This window comes from Propithecus coquereli, unplaced genomic scaffold, assembly GCF_000956105.1.
Source record: "Propithecus coquereli isolate 6110/MARCELLA unplaced genomic scaffold, Pcoq_1.0 Scaffold295, whole genome shotgun sequence".
NCBI lineage: Eukaryota > Metazoa > Chordata > Mammalia > Primates > Indriidae > Propithecus > Propithecus coquereli.
The window spans coordinates 595,137-606,103 of NW_012148563.1; positions in this window are offsets into that span (position 1 = coordinate 595,137).

The following is a 10,967-nucleotide window of genomic DNA, read 5'->3' on the forward strand; positions in this document are numbered from 1 at the left end:
CTGGGTTTCCGGTAGCCTTGCCTCCCACTGGCCGGCCCCAGTAGAGGCAAGTCAGTGGCAGGAGGGCCAGAGTTTGGGCTGCGGCGTCTGATGGGGCCACACTCAGGGCTGAGCTCGTGAGCACCTGGAGTCCTTTAAGGCAGAACTGGGGTGGGGAAGGGATGTGAGCCCAGGAATGAGATCTGGAGGAGGGCACGATGGAGACCAGCTAGGGTACCCATTCCGAGCTCTCGCTCCTCACCTCATTGGAACTGGCTACTGGGACGCTCGTTCTTCTGGAATCCTCCCCTGAAGCAGGACTAGCTCTTTGCTATTCTTTCTGAGCAGGTCTCTTGGGAATGTCGCCAGTCTGGTGTAGCATATCTCCCACTCCAGAGCTCCAGGGCCCCCTCCTCGTGACTCTCTGTAAGAATCCCACCTCCAGAGAAAGCTTTCCCTCTCCCAGCAGCCAGCCATGCACGCACGTCCCACAGTCCTCTCCAGCCACGCCTCGGCTCCCTCCCGTTCATCAACAGATATTTACTCAACGTGGCCACGTGCCAGGCACGATTCTAAGCCCTGGACTAGGCAGACGCTGAGCCCTGACTTGCTGGCAAGAATTGGGATTCACCAGATTACCTTAAGACAAAGGAAGGTGTTTTAAAGACATACTGGAATGAGCAAGGTAGCGCTAAGGCCAAGCAGCGCTGCATCGCCCAGCTCCAGAGAGCATCATTTCCGCTTCGTCTGTGTGAATTGCTCTCCCTGGTGCTGTCAGCTCAGGTCCTTTACAGAGCAGAGGCCAAGGCTGAGTTAGATGTCTGTGTTAGTTTTCTAGAGCTGCCCCACCAAAGCACCACCAACTGGGTGGTCTAAACAACAGAATGTGTTGTCTCACAGTTCCGGAGGCCAGAAGTCCTAAATCGAGGTGTGGGCAAGGCTGGCTGTGTCTGAGGTCTGAGAGGGAGAATCTGTGCCAAACCCCTCTCCTGCCTTCTCACAGCCCTAGCTGGCATCCTCCCTGGGTCTTCACACCATCTTCCCGTAGGTGTCAGCCTCTGCGTCCAAAGTCCTCCCTTTGTATTAGGATACGAGCCATATTAAACTAGGGTCACCCTAATGACCTCATCTTAAACTGATCATCTACACAAACCCTATTTCTACATGAGGTCACATTCGGTGGTGCTGGGGGTATTTGTACGGGGAAGGCTTCTCCAGAGAAACAGAATGCATTACGTAGACACAATAAGGAATCAGCTCACGTGATTACTGAGGCTGACGAGTCCCTAGATCTGCAGCTGGCAAGCCCGAGACCCAGGGGAGCCAGTGGTGCCGCTCCAGTCTGAATGCCAGCAGGCTAGAGACCCAGAAAGAGCTGACATTTCAGTTCAAGTCCAAAGGCAGGGACAGAACCAAGTCCCAGCTCAAGGCAATCGGAAGGAAGGAGTTTCTGCTTACTCGAGGGAGGGGCAGCCTTTTTGTTCTCTTCGGGTCTTCAGCTAACTGGAAGTGGCCCACCTGCGCTGGGGAGGACACTCTGCTGTCCTCGGTCTTCTGACTCAAATGTGAAGCTCATGCAGAAACACCCAGAATGATGTTTGGCCAAGTGTCTGGCTTAGTTAAATTGACACATAAAATGAACCATCACAGACTTCAGTGTCTTTTGGAGGGACACAGTTCAACCTGTAACAACGTGCTTCTGAGTGACAGAGGCAAGTGCCTGGGAAGAATACGGAGGAGAGGGTGGGAGCAGGCAGGGAGAGCGCCCGACCTCTGAGCCGGCTGGCCTTGATGGCAAGAGAGAAGGAAGGAAGGAGGAACGAACGGGAAGAGCCTGGACCACAGCGCAGCTCTAGGAGAATGTACTAGACAGGCCATGGGGGGGCCCCAGAGCCAAAGCTGCCTGTTAAAGGACCCCTCCTGGGACAGGAATGGCCGGCCCTGGTTCCCAGCCCACTGTGCTGGTCAGTGACCAGGAGTAGCCGAGCAGCATGGTCTCAGCATGGCTCAAAGACAGTTACCCAGAGACAGTCCTCACAGCAGGGTCTCTTGGAGGGAGGTCAGCTCGGCCTGCCAGGACCTTCAAGGCTCCAGAGTGCCACCCACGATCACTCCTACTTCAGAGGAGCTCCCAGAGCAGTGCAAGGTGGGCTTCCTGCAGATGCTGTGAGAGCTGTTTGTCGTACGTCCTGTGTATGTGGGGACGCTGACAGGAGGAGAGGAACGTGGGCCCTGGAGTCAGACAGCCTGGGTCCCAATCCCAACTCCAGTACTTACGAGCTGTGTGACCTTGGACGTCACTAGGTTTAACAGCATCTGGGTGTCCTCAACTGTGAAGGGGTGATACTAGTCGGGCCTGTCTCAGATTTGTCGGAGAATTAAATGAGGGAATAAACATGAAACACTCAGGATCCCGTGTGGCACAACCTAAATGCTCCATAAGGTGAGCGACCACTCACATCCTAATAAGTTGTCTCCTTAAGTTAGCTAGAGTTACAGCCAGGATTCCCACCTAAAGCAATCCCCCTCTCTTCCTTCTCCTAACTTCCAATTCAGATTCCAGCCAGAGAGGGACGTTGTTTTTGGCCTATCTTCTCCTCCTGTGCGGGGGTTATTGGATCTTTTGGAATGGCCTCCCTAGTCCGAGCAGCTGTGGCAGAGGAGCCAGAGGGTGACGAGGGCTTGTGCCATCCACAGGGAGCTGCTCTGATAGGAGCTCCTGTTTCCTGTGGGATGCACGCTGTGCTGGTAGCACCCCTGCGTTTCCCCGACATTGCTAAGGGGTTTCCTTGGCCACCGTTGGTCAGTGGCCTCACTGGGGCCAAACCCCAGTTGTTTAAGGTCAGCTGTGTGGCTTCCTTTATCCCAAAACAGTCCCTGTGATAGATGCAAGGGGCTTCCCGTAAGGAAGGAGGCGAACGTTCCTGAGGACAGGCCCCTCCGCTCAGGCGACTCGTCTGACACAGACCAAGGTGAAGATCTCCCCTAATGCCCTTTCTTGCCGCCCATTCAAAAGTAAACTAATTTTGAAACCAAACAAACCAAATTAAAAAAGGAATCAAACTCAAAGCATCCTGAAATCTAGCAATAATGATTAAACAGTTAGTAGGCATTGGAGGATGGGGTGTTAGTTTTCATTCACTATACCAGGTATGAAAATCAAACTCAACTAAGCTCTTCAATCCACGTGTTCACATCAACAAAGGGCTGAAACGAGGATGAACCTGAGTTATGCAGATGCCAGAGAAAACATCAGAGAGGAGGAATCTGTTGTCCAAATGGGAAACATCATCTGAGCAACATAATTACTCAGAAAAGAAAAAGTCATAGGATTCTTTTGGATTTTTAAAATGGAATGAAAGGCCAAAAAAAAAAAAAAAAATCCAAAACAAAATCCCTGAGAAAAATGTTTACCACATAATGAAGGTAAAAGATTAATATTCTTCATCAGTGTCAAGTACTTATAGAAAAGCATGTGAATTACAGCTTTGTTTAAAATTGCAAAACCATAAAAAAAATCTAGATGTTCAATAACAGGAAATGTCATTGAACTTTTCTACATGTATAAAATGATATGCTGGAGTATAAAGACATATTTATTAGGAGCATTTAATGACATGTTAAAATGCCCATAATATAATGGTGCTATGGTCCGAAAGTGTCCCCCCAGGTTCGTGTGTTGGAAACTTAATCCCCAGCGCAGCGGTGTTGAGAGGTGGGACCTTTAAGAGGGCTCTGCTCTCATAAATGGATTAATGTCATGTTGTGGAAGTGGGTTCATTATAAAAATGAATCTGGCCCTCTCTTGCCCTTCTGCCCTCCACCACGGGATGACACAGCAAGAAGGCCCCTGGCAGATGCAGGCCTTGACCTTGAACTTCTCAGCCTCCAGAACTGTAAGAAATAAATCTCTGTCCCTTATAAACTACCCAGTCTCAGGTATTTTGTTATAGCAGCACAAAGCAGACTAAGACAAACGGTAAATAGAAAAGAAAGGAAGAATTTATGTATAACATTCTCAGATGTGTGTCTGTATGTGTGTGCTTTGGGGCATGTCTGTATGTATGTGGTCTGTTTACATGGGTGGGTGTGCATGTGTACATATATGCACATGTGTGTCAGTGTGTGTATGTGTGTATGCACCTGTGTATATCTGAGTATATGTGCATGTGTGCTCAGAAAAGCAACAAAATATCACAAGGAGACTGTATCAGAATATTTATAGCAGTTAATTCTGGGCAATGGATTTATGGAATGACTGAGTGACTTTTATTTTTTATGCTTTTTACATTTTCTGCAATGACAATATACTAGGTTATTATCAGAGGGAAAAGCTTAATAAAAAGATGTTAATCCTAGCTCTCTGGGAGGCCGAGGCGGGCGGATTGTTTGAGCTCAGGAGTTCGAGACCAGCCTGAGCAAGAGCGAGACCCCGTCTCTACTAAAAATACAAAGAAATTAATTGGACAACTAAAAATATATAGAAAAAACTAGCCGGGCATGGTGGCGCATGCCTGTAGACCCAGCTACTCGGGAGGCTGAGGCAGGAGGATCGCTTGAGCCCAGGAGTTTGAGGTTGCTGTGAGCTAGGCTGATGCCACGGCACTCTAGCCTGGGCAACACAGTGAGACTCTGTCTCAAAAAAAAAAAAAAAAAAAAAAAAATTTCAACCATGGGAAAAAAAAAAAAGAGGGTTAGAGAAAAGCTAAAAATTTGAAAAAAAAAAAAAAAAGATGTTAATACTGGAAGACAAAAAAAATTACAACTCCAGAGACACGTGGGCAAATAATGCACAAAGGAAATATTAGAAAGAGAAAGAAATGTTGAAAACGTTCCTCGAATCAAAGAAGAGTAGATTAACACAACTGGGCACGCACATTCTTCTCTCCTGCATCAGCGAATGTGTTCATAAAGGGCTCCCCAGCGCTGGCGTGGGCGCATCGAAAGTCAATCTCATTACCCGTGGGTGGGAGAACAGAACCTCTGAAAAGTAATTTGGCAACACAGGTCAAGGGCCTTTAAAATGTTCATGACTTCTGGGAACCCACCTAAAGAAATAATCCGAGATTCAGATACATATTTATGCACCAAAATGTAACCACATCATTATTTATAGTAGCAGAAACTTAGGAGTAATATATATGACCAATAATTTCCAAAATAGTAAAATGTTTGAAGAAGATTAAAGTACATTTAACTAGTATTTTGCAGCCATTAGAGTTATGTTAATATTCAGTTTAGTGGCATGGGATATTCTTGTACATATTAAGTTGGGTTGTATGAATTTCTCTTTCGTTAGTTACGGTGGTCGAATATTGCAAATTCACAAGGTTCCTCCTTGTGACTCTCAGTGGTTTGCAGCGTGCAGGGAGGGAGGGAAATGCATCTACATGCTAACTGTGGTCACGCTCAGGTTATCTCTGGGTGTTCACCTCACAGATGACTTTAATTCTCCTCTGTGTGGTTTTTCAGTATAACCTAAAATTTCTATAATAAACTATAAAATTTTGTAATCAGGAGAAGAAAAAAAAAGACCAACACCTGTCCCCTAAATCTGTTTTTAAGACAAATAACAACTGCTTTTTCTTGTGAACTTTTTAGGTATGCAGAAAGTTAGAGAGAATAGTATAATTATTACCTGTAAGTCTTGGTTTAATAATTATTGACATTTCATCATTTAAAAAAATTTTTTATTTTTGCTGAAGTATTTTAAAGTCAGAATCATGATATTTTATACCTGAATACTTTGTCATGCATCTTGAAAAGATGCAGAAATTTTCTTACACTTCCATTACCTTGCCTAACAAAATGAACACTAACATTTGTACATTTATAATCTCGAATAATTATCTTACGGCATTTCTGTGATTTCTGGTAGGTTTAACCACCACAACATGATATCATGAAGTTCCTTTTTTGCTTTCTTTTAATGTTGGAGGCGGCTGGTAAAAGCAAAATGGAAGACGGGAGGGAGTTTATTTCTGGCATTGCTCAATGTGAACTGACTCTTAAATTTTATCTCAACAGTATGCAGCTCACAGACACGGAGTGTAAAGGTCGCATGTCTGTGGCCCTACCATGTAGGAACTCAGGCCTCCTGCTGCTGGGTAGTTTGGTGCTTCAACATCTGCATATAAATAAATTCATTTCAAATTCCGTGGTCGTAAGGATTGCGGGGAACAAATGAACGCAGGTAGCAGTGGCTTAGCGTACGAGTGGTAGAGACGTGACTTTGTATTCCATGTCAAAGCTTTGCCTGAGGGGCACAGTTTCTTTCTTGGAATAAATATGTCCAGTGCTCATAGGAGCAGAAGTGAATTATAATACCCTTGTCTTCTCACATAGCTCTACTATGGCCCAGAGATATGACAGGGCTGGCGTTGGGTCAGGGTCTCTTTGACTGTGTGAGCCATTTCTATCATCCTGTTGACATTTTCCTCACTTCTTTCTCCTTCAGCTGCCCTTCCCAACACTCTATCCAAAGGTTTCACCTTCCTAGTTAGAGAATTGTCTGTCAGGTAAAAGATATTTGGCCACCATGAGCTGGAACCACCCTGCACCCCTGCCTCCCCCAAATAAGCTCTCCAGAAAGGCACTTGAAGAATGAAGAACTGGAACCTAGACATGGAAGAACTATTCCTGGTGCCCGCAGGGCAGATTGTCCCAGGCTCGGGCCCATCCGGCCTCCCCGCAGGCTGGCACCCGTCCTCTGGTTTGTTTTAAGTTGATGCCAACTGTCCCGAGACTGAGCAGTCCGTAAGTAGACGCGTTACAGCCTTTGGAGTGCTGGCCCCTGAATCCAGGTGGGGCTCATCCTCCCCTGGACAGGATGAGTTTTATGTGTGTTCAGGATCTGGGGGAAGACAAGCCTGGTTTGCAGGATGAGGAGGTGCCTCCCTTGGTCCCAGGAGAAAAGCAGCAGCTTTTATGGCCATGCTGGGGGACAGAGGTGTGTCACCTCTCCCCACACCATCAAAGGGCTCTAATCAGGCAGCAGGAGACGCAGGAAGAGTCTGGACTCAACACCAGACGTGGGGGAGTGTCTGGGATTCTGAGCTGGCCCCCAGCCAGGGTAACCGGTGCAGCCTCACTGGGGCGGATGGGCTGGCACGCACCACAGGGCCCCAGGGCTGTGAGAGCTGTGCGCGCAGACAGCCCGGTCACCACTTGTGTCTCAAAAGGGTGGAAACACAGTCCTGGACATAAGGACCCACCTGAAACGCCCCGGCAGGGGAGGGCTGGATGGCACCAGCCTCAGCCTAGCACACGAGGGCCAGGTCATGGCCTCCAGGCCATGCCTGAACCTGACAGCTGGAAGAGGTGGCCCCTACTCTAGTCCCTGAGCCTGCCACCTCCAGAACATCTTAGTGGCCACAGTGATGCAGGCAGGGACCCCTTAGTCTCACCAACCTTGGAAACACCCAAGGCTGGCGCCTCTCAGTGTGATCTCCCCACACTTCTGACAGCTCTGACCCCTTCAGAATAAGGAATTAATTAATGCACAGATCTGCAGCCAGACTGTCCAAGCTCAAGGCTGACCTCCACTCCATACCAGCTGTGTATAAACTGTGGAAAGCTGCTACATTAGCGATCTATGACTGCAGCACAAAATACCTCCTTATCGAAAAACTCAAATAAAACAGAAGAGTTGTTCAGAAGTAACTGGAAATGCTACTGCATGCTAAACCGCATAGCACCAATTTGCTAATCTCTGCAATATTTACCTTTAAACACATGCACATACATATAACTGTCACTGGACATTGTTAATGCATGCTTTGGCTGTGCTCACAATGCCACCGACAGGAGCCAGCACCCTGGGCTGCTGGTACAGTCTGCCCCGGCGGCACAGCTCACCGGCAGCTAAACTCCCGAGGGAGAAGCTCTCAACTCCCTAAGTCTGCAGTAACCTGCTCCACCATCGATAGAAAAGTCACACGCTCTCCGATGGCCGGGGACGGCTAATGCACTAGGCTGCAGCTGGCGTGAACACACTGACTTCCAGTATTTAATTTTCTTCATTGTAATTCATTGGGCAATGAAAACTTGCTTTTGTTCTCTAAGATATCGTTTAATTAACTACCCCTCTCTCAGCCTTGTCTATTAGCATTCCCATTCCCAGGAGCGCAGTGAATAGGGAAAATATGCAAACATGTAGATGTGCAAGACACCTGTGCCCGAATCTGCCCTGCGGCTCTCTCCCTCGGCACTTACTTCTGGAAATATGTTGGGGAGAGCAGTGTTTGCTCAAAAGAGTGACGCTTCCGTGGTGGGATTTCAGTGGCACAGCACCGTGAAGGAGAGAGATTTCAAGTTGAGAACCTTCCTAGAACTCCCAAAATAATCCTGCCAGCTGACCCCTTGCCCAAGAACAGCCTGATCGGAGCGTCACGGGCAGAGTGCTCAGTGTCTTGGGTGGGAGCAGTCAGTGAGCAGTAGGACAGGACGTCCCTGTGGTCCCTTAGTCATATGAGCAGTCCAAGTGGAGGCAGGAAGGGGACGGTGAGGGCTTGGCTGTCTCCAGGGGCCTGTGCTCTCTTGACCATCAATGGAGTGACCAGGGCACCAAGAACCTGTCGTCCTCACGTCTCAGTCCACCTGAGCTGCAGTGCCATGGTCAGGGTCGGTTGCAGCAGACGTTAGCTGCGTTCATTTGCTCAGTAAGTGGGACCCCAGCAGCTGGGGCAGCACAGGCCGTCTCTGGACCTTGCTATTTAAGTGCACACATCCACCCTTGACATCCTAAAAACTCAAAGAGGATTTTTCAGTGTTCCCAGAGAATCTAGATCTTATGGGATTTGGGTATTTCCCAATTAAATTAGAGTGAACTTAATTCTGTTCTAAATAAATGACACAGGCTTCGGTGCTATTTCTTAATGTTAAAGGTAGGTCTGGCTAATGGAGTTTGGATTCCAAAGTATAGAAGTATCTAAGGATTCTGATGGTGTAAGGAAGAGAGGTACAGTATTTTAAATCTTACTATTCCCAAGAAATATAAGGCCCATTCGTTCACCACTCATTTCTGGATTTTTCTGCTATGTCTTTGCTGCTCCTTTTTGGAACCCACAGTCCAACCAGTCCCAGCTCATTTGCTAAGCATTGTTTTCCCAGAGCTCCCCTCCCACCCATCCTTTCACTCTGGGGCTCTTGTGCCCTTGGCGGGTTGCAGGGTGGCTTCAGCCCAGATTCTCTGCTCAGCAGCGAGTAGGGTGTGAGCCGCCCCACCCGCCCACAGACCGCTCAGCGAAGCCAGATCTCTAATCACAGCTTGGCATCACCACCAAAAGGTCTGAAAGGACCCATCCTTTATCCTCCAAAGTCTCAACTTCAACTGTAATTAGTAGATGCTTTCCCCGTAGAGAGAAATTGGAAATCCTGCTCTGTGTTGTCGTCATCCGTAAGCAGTCCCGCGGTACGATTTCCTCTGCCTTGGTGCTGCAAGGGCCTTGACAAAGGCGCCGACGCAAGCCCAGCAGCCCAGCACCAACGCGTCATTTCTACCACTGCTTCTGTGCAACGTGCCTGCGTCCCCCTAAACTGTACGGGTGCTGCGGCAGACCTGGGCACGAGTCTAGGGACTGTGTGAAGGCAAAATGCAATACTGGTGTTTGGAGAGCTTGGACACAAATCCTTGAGGCTTGATTAAAATATGTTGGCTGAGTCATCCTGGGAGCGTGGCCACAAATGTGTGCCCTAGCCAGAGGAGTCCTGGGGCACCAGGGGACAGTGAGGGGAGAAGATGGATTTGAAAACCGTGTCCGCTGTTAAGAGGCAGGTGAGCCTGAGAGGGCCCGGGCGCAGCAGGGTCAGGGGCAGCTCCAGATGCAGACCACACAGAACCTGCCACACAGAAACGTCTACCGGAGCCTCTGTTTCCCCAGCGGCGACTCTGCCGAAGAGAATGCAGGAGGCAGCGCTGGCTCTTACGGGGTCTCGGCATCTCTCCCTTAGAAACATGCCCTCCTGCCGGAAAGCGTCAGAGTTGCAGCCTAAGGTGGAGGTTAGGGGTCCCGGCTCTGACGTCAGTGGCCTGGTTCAAATCCCAGGTCTTCTATTTTCGGCTTAACAGCTGTGTGGCCTCAGGCTGGCTCTATCCCTCCATTTCCCCGTCTATAACATCAGGGAAGGGATGGCACTAAAAATAAAATCATTTGATTTTGTGAGCTTTAAATGAGATGATGTTGGCCTCGAGCCTAACATCTTAGAAAGCACCCTAAAATCTTGCCTTTGTTTCTGGAGATGGAGTTAAGAGAAACTGGGTATAAGAAATTGTATGATGTAATTTCTTAGAATGAATTCCTTACAAACGTCTTCCCAGTGGAAACTACAAATACCTATAGCGTGGTCCGACTCGTGTCCTCAGCTTTCAACATTCTTAGAGTTTACGATCACTGTGGGCAACCTGAGCGTGAGTGAAAAATGCCAGTGTTTAAATGTGGTGACAGTCACACCTGCTATAAGCCAAGGAGGTCGTTAGAGCCACCCATGGGATTCTCAGCAGACTATTGGGGTGGCTGACTGGGCGTTTCCTCCTCATCTTCAGGCTTGGAAGCGTCCCTTTCGAACGTATGCTGACATGAGTGCACATTTTGCAGGCAGAACGATTCCACCTTGAAAGCAAAGGTTTGGGGACATGTTATTGTTCCAAAAAACAGCTAGTGGCTGATTTCCTATGGAATGGAGCACCGATAATGTTTAAAATCAAGACATGTGGAGACTACACGGAGAGTGACCTCCTTTTCCCGCCATAGTTAACTCTTAATATTGTCTCATTTCGCGGTTACCATTCATTGTTTTCTTCTCTAAGTTGAAACACAGAACCCGCAATTCAGCTTCCCCCTGTGGAAACGAAACCCAATGGAATGCACAAACAATTCTTGGGAAACTGGGATATGAATAGATGTTTTTCCACATTACCGAGATGCTCTTTTAAAGGAGTGACTGCGGAAGAAGCGCAGTGACATGATCCCAGGGTTCCCACGTGGCCT